General features: G+C 43.7%; 1 long non-coding RNA gene across 2 annotated transcripts; it reads right to left on the bottom strand.

Moving 5' to 3' along the window:
- Positions 1–1399: 1399 nt before the first annotated feature.
- LOC138915967 (uncharacterized) lies at positions 1400–12133 on the bottom strand. Of its 2 annotated transcripts, XR_011422518.1 has the most exons (4): positions 11871–12133; positions 7033–7137; positions 5578–6766; positions 1400–1759 (listed from the first exon to the last, which is right to left on the bottom strand). It is a non-coding gene; the product is annotated as an uncharacterized lncRNA (long non-coding RNA). The 2 variants fall into 2 exon arrangements; XR_011422517.1 differs by lacking the exon at positions 1400–1759 and having other exon boundaries at positions 4476–6766.
- Positions 12134–13613: the final 1480 nt, after the last annotated feature.

The following is a 13613-nucleotide window of genomic DNA, read 5'->3' as shown; positions in this document are numbered from 1 at the left end:
TGTTAGGGCTCAGTGAGGTCCTGGGATATTGGAAAGCCATGAGCTAGGCATGAGCCAGGCATGAGCTAGGCATCTTCAGTCCATCCCCTGATTCATTCTCCACAAGCAGCTGAAGGTGGAACCTAACTCCTTGTTCCTGTTGCAGGCCCTGAGGGAGGCAGATGAGGTGAAATTGTAACACATCTGCAGTTTTCTGAGGCACGTTGTCTCCAACATTTATTGCTACACAACAAACTCTCCCGAAAATGTAGTAGCTAGAGCAAGGACCATTTTATTATTTCCTGTAATTCTGTGGGTGAGAAATTCATACTGGGCATGTGATGTCTGCTGGGGCTGGAATACCCAAGATGGCCTCTTGATTCACACCTGTGATACTGAGCTAGAATAGCTGGGGTCCTATGTCTAGGCCTCTATTTTTGCTGCCAGCTGGCTTCCTCAGCTTTATTCCTTGTTCTCAGAACCTGTCCCTCTTCACTTGACCCCTTCTTATGCCCTTTCCAGTGGGATGGCTCGACTACTTGCCCTGAGTTTCCATGAGCATAAAATAGAATATGCCAAGCCTTCTTTCTGTTTTGACCTAGAGCTGGCACAGCATCTCTTGCATCACATTCTGTTAATTGAAGCAAGTTGTAGGCCCAGTGCAGATTCAAGGAAAGGGAGACTGCATTTCATTTCAGCGAGTGAATTATCCTGATATGCACTCTAAAGATCTACTAAAGGGAATCTGTTTTTGATTCCCTGAGGTAGAGTATGTCTTTCCTCTTCATCTGTGGTAAGGCTCTTTTTAACTAGTAATCCTGTTTCTCAGCAGCATGTCCTTTTTCCATTCTGTCTTGTATAAGGCTCTGTATTTTTACAAAACACTATTCTTTGATACTGCTGTTTCTTTATTGTAAATAAAGTCTGATCATTTGAATGCATGTATTCATTGATGATGTATTCACTAACAAACATTTATTCCTTTTTTAAAACTGGTCAAGTGTTGCGGGCCCCCAAGATCACCCCCAGTTCCAATAATTGACTAGGAGTAGTCACAGAACTCGGCATATAGTTGTATTTATGGCTGCGGATTTAGGGAATAGTCCACAAGAACACCCTAATTTCTGACACAAGTTGCACATTCAGGGATCCCAAAGATCACCCTCAGGTTCAATAACTCACTAGAAGGACTCACAGAACTTACTAAAAACTTTTATACTGGGGCCAGCTGGGTAGCATAGTAGTTAAGTTCATGCTCTCTGCTTTGGCGGCCTGGGGTTTGGAGGTTTGGATTCTGGGCACGGACATAGCACTGCTCATCAAGCCACGCTATGGCGGCATCCCACATACAAAATAGAGGAAGATTAGCACAGATGTTAGCTCAGGGCCAATCTTCCTCGTACACACACACAAAAAAACCTTTTATATTTGTGGTTATGGTTTATTACAGTGAAAAGATGTACATTACAATCAGCCAGGGGAAGAGATGCATGGGGCAGAGTCCAGGAGGGTTCTAGATGCAGAGCTTCCATTCCCGTGTTGGAGTCATGGACAGCATAAACACCTCCCCAGCCATGTGTGACAGTATGCACAGAGTATCGCCTGCCAGGGAAGCCCCCGACCCCTGGTGTCATTCTTTATTGGGCTCCGTCACGTCGACATGGTGGGTTCCTCATGTGGCTCTCCTCAGTCTCCAGCCCCTCTGGAGGTCACGCTGATACTGTGATACAGAGCCCAGCCTAAGTCACATCCTTTGATTACCTGGTGTGGTCCAAGTTCCCTGCACAAACAGAGATACTTTTATCAGGCAGGACATTCCATGAGGTCAGAGATTACCTCCCAGGAGCTGAGGGCAAAGGCTAGATCTCGGAGAAAGATTAAGTTCTTTACCACGTAACAGCTAAGACTTATTTTAGCAAAAGGATACAAAGCAAAAGCAGCAAAGGGGAAAGGCTCATGGGGCAAAGTCTGGAGGACACCAGGTGCAAGCTTCCAGGAGTCCTGTCCCAGTGCAGTCACACACAACGTACTTAATTCTTCTAGCCAAAAGCTGTAACGTGTGCTGGACATTGGAGACTCAGTAGAAACTATCAGTAGAAGGATCAAAATTGGTTTCTTTGATATGTGGGAGTGAATATTGTTTTAGTTTCTAAGCTTCGTGATATTTCCGTTGATCGAAAGTGAGGAAATGGAGCACGTTTGTGATGTGCGTATTAAGGAATCATTTAGAATTGAGGTATACCTTGGACTGTGAGTTGGAAATGTATGACTGGGTCTCAGTAGATGAAACTCAGGATCAGAGGTCAATGTGTATTTCATTATGTATTGCGGTGATAGAGTCTTAGGAATGGGAGGAATGGATTGCCTGTGGATAGCAGAGAAGGATTGATTCGTTGGTAGGAGGAGAAACAAGAAAGTCCTATATTACAATTCCCAGGCCTCATAAGGGAAGAGGCGGATTTAGACACCAAAGGAGGTGTAAGACCTGGCCCACCAGACACCAGATCTGCCGGCATCTTGATCTAGGGACAGACTCCAGTACTGTGAGAAATAAATGTTCTTGTTTAAGCCACCCAGTCGTGGTATTTTGTAGTAGTAGCCCAAGTTGACTAAGACAGCTCTCTACAAAAGACCTATAGCCAACGTCATATTTATGGATGCCTTTCTCTTAAGATCAAGAAAAAAGACAAGGAAGTCTGCTCTCACTGCTTTTATTAAACACGGTCCTGGAGGTTTTAGCCAGTGCAGTAAGGCAAGAAACAGAGCAAAAGGCAGAGTGGAAAGGAAGCCGTAAAACTGTATTTGCAGATCACATGATCATGTAGAAAGTCCTATGGATTATAGAAAAAGTTACTTTAGACCTAAGTGAGCAAGGTGCAGAATATAAGATCATTCTATATACTAGCATCAGAAAATCAGAAATCGAAACTAAAATATCACTTACAATAGTACCAAAAATATGAGATACTTAAAAGACCTGTATACTAAAGAGTATGGGACACAGTTGAGAGAAATATTGAAGAAATACAGAGACATGTTATGTTTATGCATTGGAAATCTCAATATTAAGACATCACTTCTCCCCAAAGCTCATCTGTGGGTTCAACATCTCAATCAAAATCTATGTAGGCTTTTTAATAGAAATCAACAAGCTGATTCTATAATTCATATTAAATTGCAAAAGATGAATAGTTAAAAAAAATTGAAAAAGTAAATTTGGAGGGCTTTTATTACCTGACTTCAGGGCTTGTAAAGCTAAAGTAATCAAGACAGTATTTTGGCATAAAGACAGAAAAAGAGGTTAATGGAACAGACTACAGTCCAGAAATAAACTTGTACATTTATGATCGGTTGATTTTTGAAAAGGAAGCAAAAGCAATTAAGTAGAGAATGGAAAGTTACCAGTTGGTGCTGGAACAACTGGATATCTATATGCAAAAATAGAAATAAGAAGAACTTTGATCCACCTCTTTTACCATATATAAAAATCAACTCAAAAATGTGATAGAGCTAAATGGAAACCTAAAACTATGAGACTTTAAGGAGGAAATATTTGTGACTTTAGGTTAGGCAAAGATTTCTTTGATATGACACCAAAGGCACAATCCATAAAAGATAAAAATGATATGTATTAATTCCTCGTCAAAATTTAGAATTTCTCCCCCTCAAAAAACACTAAGATAATGAAGACAACAGCCTAGAAAGAATATTTGCATATCACATATGTAATAAGGGACTTATACCTGGAATATATAAAGAAAACTCAAAACTCAAAAGAAAGCAAACAAGGGGCTGGCCTGGTGGTGTAGTGGTTAAGTTTGCATGCTCCATCTTGGCGGCCTGGGGTTCACCAGTTTGGATCCTGGACAGGGACCTACCCACTGCTTATCAGGCTGTGCTGTGGCAGGCGTCCCACATACAAAATAGAGGAAGATGGGCACAGATGTTAGCTCAGGGCCACTCTTCCTCATAAAAAAAAAAAAATCTGTCCTTTGCTGATCTTTACTCAATTCTGGAAACTTAGTTTTTCCTTCTTAGGAAGTGAAGTTCATCTAAAATTTGAGATTTATTGGCATCAAAAATGTAAAGGGTTCCACCTTATTTTGTAATGTCCTTTATGTGTGTTACTATCTCTTTTTCATTTTAGTAATACTGTATAGTACTTTTATGAAATTTGCTACATGTTTATATTACCCTTTTAAAGAAAAGCCTTCAAGGTTGATAAGACCTACTTCTCACTTTAAATTTCAATGCACTTTTCCCCTTAATTCTGTCTGTTGCTTAGTTATGTTTGTTTTCTAGCTTATGAAGAGGTCTCTGGTTCACTTATTTTAGTGTTTGTAGTTTTCTGGTCTATAAGTGCATTTAAGGTTATAACTTTTTGAGTATAGATGTGGCCACATCCCACAGGTTTTGTTTTGTATTGCTTTCATTCACTTCATAGTGTTATCATGATTTCACTGAAGCAGAAAATATTAGGTAGAAGGTAACATAAATGTTATTTTCATTGATGTCTAATTTATTACATTTTTACTGAGTTACAGCCCCCTATGATTTGTTACAAAGTTTTCCACACCCTCCTCAACTTCTTTGATACATGTTTAACTGTTGTTTTAAATGCCTGGAGTTTTAGTCACTATATATTTTCTGGTGTGCAATAAATGATAAGCTTTGAATGGAGATTTTTTACTTACAGTCTTCAATATGAATTTTCTGATTAAAAGAGCCTTATGGCAGGGGGCCGGCCCGGTGGTGCAGTGGTTAAGTGCGCACGTTCTGCTTTGGCAGCCCAGGGTTCACCGGTTTATATCCTGGGTATGGACATGGCACTGCTTGGCTAGCCATGCTGTGGTAGGTGTCCCACATATAAAGTAGAGGAAGATGGGCACGGATGTTAGCTCAGGGCCAGTCTTCCTCAGAAAAAAGAGGAGGATTGATAGCAGTTAGCTCAGGGCTCATCTTCCTCAAAAAAAAAAAAAAAAAAAAAAAAAGTCTTATGGCTAAAGAACTTCCCACACACATGACATTCACAGGATTACTTTATCTTATGCATTCTTTTATGTAAATTAGGGTTAGCTTAAGCTAAAGGGTTTCCAAAATTTCTCCACTTATGTGGTTGTTTGCCAGTATGAATTTTCCAATAATTAATGAAGGTAGTGTTGGGAAGTGTTTCTACATTATCATATAAATATGGTCTTTGGTGATGAATGTGATGATCAATCTGCTGATGAATGTAACATGAGTCAAACCAAAAAGCATTTCCCCATTTGACAAGGTTATACATAATTATAAATTATTTGATATTCCCTGAGAGATGAGAGCAGTGAAGTCTTTCCTTCACTTATTTATAGGGATTTTCTGTAGCATGAATTCCTTAAGGTTCAGGAAGATGACAGTGCCTGAAGGCCTTCCCACATTTTTAAATACATCAAGAATGAATTTTCTGATGTCAAATAAGTTGTGAACACTGACTAAAGGCTTTCCCACATTCCTTGCATTCATAAGGCTTCTCACCAGTGTGTATTATCTGATGTTGTTTAAGGTCTGAGCCCTGCCTGAAGGCCTTCCCACAAACCTTAGGTTTATAAGGTTTCTCACCAGTATGGATTCTCTGACATTTAGGAAGATATGAACGATGATTGAAGGCCTTTCCACATTCACTGCATTTATAGGATTTCTCAACAGTGTGAATTCTTTGATGCTGGATAAGGTATGAGATAATCATAAAGGCTTTCCCACATGCCTTACATTCATTGGATTTCTCACCAGTATGAATTCTCTGATGTTGCATAGCTAATGTTAAGTGACTAAAGGCTTTTCCACATTCAGTACACTGACACAGGTTCTCACTAATGTGGTTGCTAATATGTACATTAAATTGCGAAATCCAACCAAAGTCTTTTCCACGTTCATCACGTTTATGTGGTTTCTCACCAGTGTGAATTCTCTGCTGATGGTTAAGCTGTGAGCCCTGTCTAAACGCCTTCCCACAAACCTTAGATTTATAAGATTTCTTTGATGTTGAGGAAGATGTGAACGACAACTGAAGGCCTTTCCATATTCATTGCGTTTATATGGCTTCTCACTGGTATGGATTCTTCAATGTTCCTTAAGTCGTGTGATACCTCTAAAGGCCCTTCCATATTCCTTACATCATAGGGTTTTTCTCCAGCATGAATTCTTTGATGTTGAGTAATTAGTGATAAGTGACCTTTAAAAGCTTTTCTACATTCAGTACATTGATAAGTCTTTTCACCAATGTGAGTTCTATGATGTATATTAAGTTGTGAGAGCCAAATAAAGGTTTTTCCACAACCCTGCATTTACAGAGTTTCTCACCAGCATGAATTCTCTGTTGTTGGGTAAAGAGTGATACAGAACTAAAGCCCTTTCCACATTCTTTACATTCACAGGGTCTTTCCCCAGTATGAATCCCTTGATGTTGAGGAAGATCAGAATGTCCTTCCCACATTGCTTGCATTTGTAATATTCCTCACTAGTATGAGTTTTCTGATGATTAAGAGATTTCTTCTGCCAAAAACCTTTTGTAAATTCAATACACACATAGGGCCTACTTCCAGATAGAACTTTCTGAAGCACGTTATGGGATGTTTGCTGTCTCCAAGTGGGTATTTCTTCACGGGTGAGTATGACTTGACTGGAATTTCCTTCCTATTTCTTTGTTGTCTCTTGAATGTGCCTTTACATTTCCAGTCATCTTGGAAGCTGGGGTCCTCAGGATCTTTGTTTATAAATTTTTCCATTTTCTCCCATTGGGATACCCAATCTGAAAGATAATGAAAAAGCAGAGATGCTTATTCTAGTACCTGCTCTCAGACGAGTTCCTCTTTGAATGGAGAGACGCACGAGGAGTGGCTCATGAGTCAGAGATGCCCCCTGCAAGAGTGTGTGCTGATGAGGGTCATACTCTGCTCTGTAACCCTAGGGACTCTGAGGGGATCTTTCCAGGCATTACCTCAATTTCCAGGCTCCCTCCCAACTGACCTGGGCCACTACCTACAGTGCCACTGCCCTTGATCATCCTCCACTCACCTGGGTGCAGGCTTTGTGTGACATCACTCTCTACTTCCCAGGCTTCCTTTCCTTGCTCCTTGAAGGAGATCACATTCAGCTTAGAAATAGAAAAACCTGCATACACTGAAAGAGATGGAACACAGTTGTAAAGAGGGTGTCCCAGAATTCATATCTGGTTCCTCATTATCCATGAAGAAATGAAACTAGAAAAGGCCAGAGAAGAGGAGGAAGTCATCTTTGGAATGGGGAAGAAGCTTCTTCAGGTGTTAGCCGATTCTATACAATCTCACTGAGAACAGAGAAGAAACTCAACCAGAGACTTGAAAGGCACCCCAGAAATTCACACCAGAGGCAGCAGATATCCCTGTGGGCAAATTTCAACCTTCCAGGGGGTGCTAACGTCTTACCGAGAGGGTTGAAGTTGCTGAAGTCCTCCAGCATCATTCTCTATACAGATCCTTCTGAGTCCGGCTCATCCTGAGAGATGACCATAGTCACATCCCTAACCACCACTAACCCGGAAACAAATTGAGGATTTGTGCCATTGAAGTAAATATGACTAGAAAATCGCAAGGATGGAAAAAGACATTGTAGGAAGTGGGGAGACACATCAAGGGAATAAGGTGAGGCAGGGTGAGGACAGTGAGGAAACTGGCAACTGAGGTGGTCTACATGTTCTTGATATGTCTACTAAGAGCAACACAACTTCATAAAGGGAGATATTTCCATCAAAAAACACTTCAAAGAACAAGGAGTTCAGTTCAGTGGTTTCACAATAAATGAAACTGTATAGAAGCTCACTGCACAACTTCTTATGTCTGAATTCTTCTCTCCTTCTGTTCAGAAATTAGGGAGCAAATATGGCAACACATTGATATTTCTTAAATGAATGCTTTCATAATAAAATGTTTCAAGAAAAGTTAAACTTGAGAAGTGGTTGTAAATTAGGGGCAGTTTTGCCCCCAGAAGATATCTGGCAATGCCTGCAGACATTTTAGTGGTCACCACTTGGGAGAGGACACGACTAGCACCTAGTGGGTAGAGGTCAGAGATGCTGCTGACCATCCACCAGTGCACAGGACAGCCCCCCAAAGCTAAGAATTATCAGCATCAGATGTCATTAGTGCTGAGGTTCAGAAATCTTGAACTAGAGAAACAATTTTTTCATGGAATCATTCCAAAATGTTTAACAGACTCTCTGTTAGGTATTAGAAAATAAGATTTGCATGTTATTTAAAAATGTATTGAAAAGTCAGGTTCATCACTGTGTCTGCATATTACCCTCCCTTACTGGGTCATATCCTTTACTATAGATTTATTGTTACTGGCTACATACTTTCCCATGAAATTGTACCAAGTGACTCAACCTTTTTTAAATTTTTGGACACTGAGGTCAAACTAGATATCTTTAGGGATTTTCCTAGCTCTGATGGTTTATGATTTTCAAGAACTCCTGCATTCCAGCTAGTCTCACCTAGCCCATTCCCCTAATTGTCCCCTTTCCTTGCTCCTAAGTAAGAGCATGCTGATGGAGGATATTCCAGGCTCACACACATGTGGCCCACTGTTCACACATGTGGCTCAACCTCAGATCTGACCTTGGATCAGACATCCACCTGAAGGGATTCCCAGGCAATATCCCAGGTTCTATAACCAAACTCCCAAATGCCATCCCCAGTTCAAAAGATCTGGAAAAGAAGGCACTGTCATCACATCCTGAGACTGAGACATTCTGGCTTCATTCGGGCCGCTGTAGTAAAGTACCGTGGTCTGGGTGGCTTATATACAACAGAAATTTCTCACTTCTGGAGGCTGGACATCCAAGATCAGGTACCAGCATTATTGGGTTCTGGTGAAGGGCCTCTTACAGGTTGCAGGTGGCCAACTTCTTGTGTCCTCACATGGTGGAAGCAGGCGAGGGATCTCTCTGGAGCTTCTTTTAGAAAGACACTTATCCCATTCATCATGACCTAGTCACCCGCTAAAGGCCCCATCTCCAAATACCATCACCTTGGGGGTGAGGTTTCAACATATGAATTTGGGGGGACACATTCAGACCACAGCAGAGACCAACCAACACCACTGCCCATCTTGTCCAACAGGAAACCCTCGTCTGTGGATTACCATTAAAGCATTATTATGTGTGTTTAAACATATTAGCTCATCAAATCATACTCCATGTGGTAGTCTTTCATTTTTCTGCCAAGCAATGCATTTCCGGTCCATCAAGCCTCCAGGCAGAACTGAACTGATAGGAGATTCTAAGTGATGTGCTGACCACATGAACCCAGGACAGAGAGGAGATGGATTCTTAGTGAGGGCTCAGGACCACTGGTTCCTTTCACCGTCTCAAATGGGAAAAAACAGAGATTGCAGGCTTGGGTGAGACTGAGGCAGGAGATATTCCTTCAATCATATGAAGTGACCAGAGCTTAAGGAAGGAGAAAGAAAGCACAGCTCACCTGGGACATGGCTTTCAGAATAGCAAAGGCTGATGAGTCCTCCTCCAGACTCCTCCCCTGGGGAAGGGTGAGTCCTGAGAAGGCAGAGCCAAGGAAGGAAGAGGAAACATGAGAGGTCAGGCTTGCTCACAGCTCCCAGAAGGACAGGTTGCAATTCTCTTCCTCCTCCTTCCTGCACTGGCCTTCCAGTGTTCGGGAGCATACTGAGCATTTTGGACAGACTTTCAAGATGTTGCCCACCCCTTAATTCTGCCCTTCCCATCCCATTCTGCTGCTGATGAGTTGACATTGAGTTACCAAAGGGAAGATGAATTTGAGTAGGCCTCACCTAATCAGACGAGCCCTGTAAAAGCAGAAGAAAGAGATGCTCCTGCTGGCCTTGACGAAGAAAACAGTGATGTTCTGGACTGCCCATGGAGGGGTATGGCCCCGAGGAGCTGAGAGTGACCCTGGTGGACAGCCAGCAAGAGAATGGGTACCTGCAACTGTAAGGAAATGAATTTTGCCAACAACTAGTGGCCTTGAAGGAAGACCTGAGCTGCAAGTAAGAACCACAGTGTGGCCAACACCTTGGCTGTTGCCTGAGCAAAGGATCCAGCTGAGCCGTGCCCAGACTCCCATGGAAACTGGGAGATACTGAAGGTTATGTTGTTTTCAGCCTCTGAACTTGTGATAATTTATCATATAGCAATAGAAAACTAACACAATGAGGTTGATGGGGAGATCATGGACATATCTCAGCCATCCCCAACCCTAAGGAACCGTCTCCAGCCCTAATGAGTAAACAAGGATGAGGTGGCCCACCCATTCTGATTTTCCAAAATCGCCAGAGTTCCTGGTTCAGGAGGAAGGATTCAGCCAGATCAGCAACGCAATGTCTGAAACGTCGATGGGGATACTGGGTGGGGTTCTGACCTGGCAGAGCTGCCCCCGTGGCCCCAAGGACCAGACACAAGCTCACTGGAGCCACACGCAGCATGAGGCTGGCTGCTATTGGCCAAAGAGCAGTGGACAAGCCCAAATCAGGAACAAGAACAAAGTAACAGCATAAACTGAGAGAGAATATAAAATAAGTATGTCTTAAAAGGTATAAAGAGATCAAAAACTCTTCAAAAATATAACTTTTATTAACTGTATAGTACTCCACCACATGGATGGACCTGGGAGATTCACACAGAAGTCTATGATTTGCCCAGTCATTGATTGTAGAGCACTCCTTTTGGACAAGTCCTTAAGGTCTTTCCCAGACACCTGCTTCTGGACCAGTGGTTCCAAATTTTTGAGAGATGGTATATTAAGAGAACAAACTAGAGTGAGACTGCCTGGGGTTGGAATGGCAGCTGCACCAGGATCCTCAACTTCTCTATGCCTCAGTTCCCCGCTCTTTACAGTGGATTGATGACACTAGTTACCTCAGAGGGGTGCTGTGAGAATTGAGTTATACTATGCAAAGCTCTTATTACAGTGCTTGCTACATGGTGATCAACAAACGTTTACACATAAATATAGACACAGAGAGATCTATATTCATAAATATCTGTATCGGATCTATTGATACACCCATATAGATGTCTCACTCTCTCGTTGAACTAACTCTAGTCAAGCTTCTCTAAGCCCTCAAGGCCCCAGTCTTGGGCTCTGTCCTTGGCCCAATTAGTCCAGTTTTAGCAAGAATTCTGCTAGGTCAGTTTAGCAAAAATCCCCCACCCATGATATCTGATCAGATTCCTCATCCCTCACCTTCAATAGCACTGGCCGCCTTCAGAAAGAATCCTATTGAGTCCCTTTAGCCAAAATCTCCCCTTATCCTTGATGTTTTCATAGTAATTCTCCATCCACTGACCTCTGCCCTCTCCTTGGCTAAGATCCCTACTTGCTCTTATATTCGGAGTGGAGCCCAGTTCTGTGCTGAGCTCTCTCTTCCATATGGCAATAATTTCTGAATAAAACTTGCCTTTTCCGCTTTAACTTCTGTCGGGCTCGAGTGTTCTCTGACCGTATACGGGGGAGGCTCAGAGACCTTCGAGAAGTCATACAACTACAGTCCTCTTCCTAAGGAAAATGCAAATTTAAAAAACTGCTATTGGGGCTGGCCTGGTCCTGCAGCAATTAAGTTGGCACGTTCGCTTTGGTGGCTGGGGGTTCGCAGGTTCAGATCCCGGGTGCGGACATGGCACCGCTTGTCAAGCCATGCTGTGGCAGGCGTCCCACATATAAAGTAGAGGAAGATGGGCAGGGATGTTAGCTCAGGGCCAGTCTTCCTCAGCAAAAAGAGGAGGATTGGCAGTAGATGTTAGCTCAGGGCTAATCTTCCTCCAAAAAAAAAAAGAAAGAAAATAAACTTTATTTTAAAAAAACAAGCTCCCGCGAGCCTCAACGTACTGCCCTCCGTACCGTGTTGGCCAAGGAGCTCCCGCGCTGCGGACCGGAAGGGCCTCCCGCTCGCCCTCACACGCGACAATCGCTCTGACGCAAGATGGCGCAGAGACGCCGCATGGGTCCCGCCCCGGACGCCTGGAGCTCAGTCTCCGGCCCAGCCTGAGGAACCTGGAGGCGCCAGACCCACGGGGACCCGCAGTCCCTTCTGGGAAATATAGTCCAGAGGCGAAGGAGCCACGGCCCGCCCATTCTAAAGGGCCGGTCGCCCAAGGGATGCTGGGAAGACGGATCCGGGCGGTGATTGGACCCCGGCAGCAGTGGCTTCTGGGATGTGTAGTTCGGTACTTGGCTCCAGTTATGCCTGGAGCCCGGCCTTTCGACCCCTCAACTTTGGCCTCGTCAGGCGGCCTAGGACCGGACCCTCGTCTGTGAGTTTTTGTGGCTGTGGGACGTCACTTGTCATACGTGCCCTGCGTACTGCTCCGAGTGTGAGGTGTGGGGCAGCCCGTGTGTGACGTGACGGTTTGTGGGGAGAAGCAGGCCAGTGGATACGCGCGAATGACGAAGACGGTGGGTGCGGCGACGAGCGCGTGTGGGGGGCGCGTGGGCGAGCGTGGCTGGCTTCGGGGTTCGCGGCTTTGTGTGTGACGTGTGTGTGTGTGGGTGACCCCGTGACTCAGAGTGTGTGACTCAGCCTTCCTTCAGTCCCGCGGTATGAGCGTGACCACAGTTGTTGGGAAACCGTTCAGGTTTGAGGTGATACAGGGCCGCGTGGGCAGGAACGTGAGTGTAGGGCTAGGGGTCTGTGTGGTTGCCGGGGGGGGGGGGGGGGGGCGATAACTTCTTTAGGGTTTGCTTTCCCCATTTATAAATATGATGATAACTCCAGGTTTCTTATTACCCTGAAGTTTTGCAGCAAAGGACAAAAATATAAAACACGATGAAAACATGATTTTTATGTTAAAGAAACTCACAATTATGAGGGAGGAAAATCCAAAATCAGCCTAAAATCTTAAAATCTGAAGATGGGCTTTAAAACAATTCTTACTCTGGTGTGGCCAGTCTTGGCTCTGACGTTATAGTTAGACGTTCCTTTCCTTTTGCCGGTTGGAAGATGGCCCTGGAAAACTGCAGAAGCCTTGCACTGCAGAGCTGGCCTTGCCCATCCTGAAGCACGGGTCTGGGATACGCATGGCTACTATGCCCATTCTCTGATTAAGGATGCTTTCCCTCAGATGGTCCCAAAGTTTGTTCAAGGCAGCAGTCTGTGCCTGAGCCAGGCCCAGAACCCGAGTTTTGTTTCCATCATCCCTCATGGCTTCTGCGATGTCGTGAGGCAGACGTCTTCCATCTCTGATCCTGCTTTCTCTAAGGAATTGACTACCTTGATTCCACCTCTGTGGGGCTGGAATAATTAGAGGAGTGTTTCTCTGCAGGCATCGTGTTTGATGGAAGAGTTTAGAGTCACAGACCTGAGTGGAAATACCAACTCAACCACCCACCTCCTGGCTTTGTGTTTTTCAGCAAGTCACTCAACTTTTCTACATCTGTTTTGTTTTTTCTCCTATAAAGAAAATCTAATCTGAATGTGGAGTTATTTGGAGGAATTATGATTACCAATACTAAAAGGTGAGTTAGGCATAGAGAGGTTGAATTTCACACTTGGAGAATCCAAGCCCAGGAAGGTAATGTTCTGTTGGTATAATAGACAGGAGGGAAAAAGGATAGGAAGCATACCTATATTTTTACTGCACACTT

This window comes from Equus caballus, chromosome 10 (assembly GCF_041296265.1).
Source record: "Equus caballus isolate H_3958 breed thoroughbred chromosome 10, TB-T2T, whole genome shotgun sequence".
NCBI classification, from domain to species: domain Eukaryota; kingdom Metazoa; phylum Chordata; class Mammalia; order Perissodactyla; family Equidae; genus Equus; species Equus caballus.
This window is presented reverse-complemented; position numbering and strand designations above follow the sequence as displayed.